Source organism: Condylura cristata, unplaced genomic scaffold (genome assembly GCF_000260355.1).
Source record: "Condylura cristata isolate star-nosed mole 26May11 unplaced genomic scaffold, ConCri1.0 scaffold00009, whole genome shotgun sequence".
Lineage (NCBI taxonomy): Eukaryota > Metazoa > Chordata > Mammalia > Eulipotyphla > Talpidae > Condylura > Condylura cristata.
In genome coordinates this window covers 82682-83471 of record NW_004567110.1, presented here as the reverse complement: position 1 = coordinate 83471, position 790 = coordinate 82682, and the positions used below count along the sequence as shown (strand labels likewise).

At 49.1% G+C, this 790-nt stretch overlaps 1 pseudogene; it reads left to right on the top strand.

Annotated features, from left to right (window-relative positions):
- Positions 1 to 776, top strand: part of LOC105853424 — a 5701-nt pseudogene extending 4925 nt beyond the window's left edge.
- Positions 777 to 790: the final 14 nt, after the last annotated feature.

Genomic DNA, 790 nt, shown 5'->3' with positions numbered 1-790 from the left:
CACTAAAGTAAAAGACAGCCAGTGGTAGGTGGAGAGGTGGGGATGCTGGAATGCATGAGCATGACTCGTGGGAAAGCAAAACGGTACACACACTCCAGAAAACAATACGGGCACACCCTCTACCTGAACATTGGGCTGTCGCATGATTCGGTCATGCCACTTAGGAATATTTATTTGAAAGGACTGAAACCAGGACCTTGAATATCCTGATCAGCAACCCTATGTTCACCATAACCAAGACATGGAAACAAAATTAATGTCCACTGACAGATCAATGGATAAAGACAATGGGCGTAACTGTGATGGAATACTATGCAGCCCTGAGCAAGAGGGACCTCCCACAACGTGCACTAATGAGGCTGAACCTTGAGGACATTATGCTACATGAAGAGTCATCACGGAAAAACAAATCCCGGGTGCCCCCCTTCACATGATGCAACTGAAATAATCAAGACTTGTAGACCAGAGAGCACTGGTGGCCCGTAGGGATGGGGACCAGGGTCGAGTGGGGTGGAGCTGGGGTTGGGGAGCTTCTAGTCAGTGAGTATAAAGTCTCAGAAGGAAAGAAGAGTAAATTTTAGACACTTGTGTCATGTGTACTTAAAAAGCTGTTAAGGGGGTGGGGGGCCCTGGTGGTGCAGGGGTGAGTCTCAGCTCCATGGATCTATCTCTCCAGCCACTGCACCCTAAGTATATCCCTGGCCAGGGAATGACCTACAGGCACAGCAGATCCCTCCTGTCTCCCTGCTTCTCCCTTCAGCTGTAGATGTCAGTGAATCAGTCTGCCTGT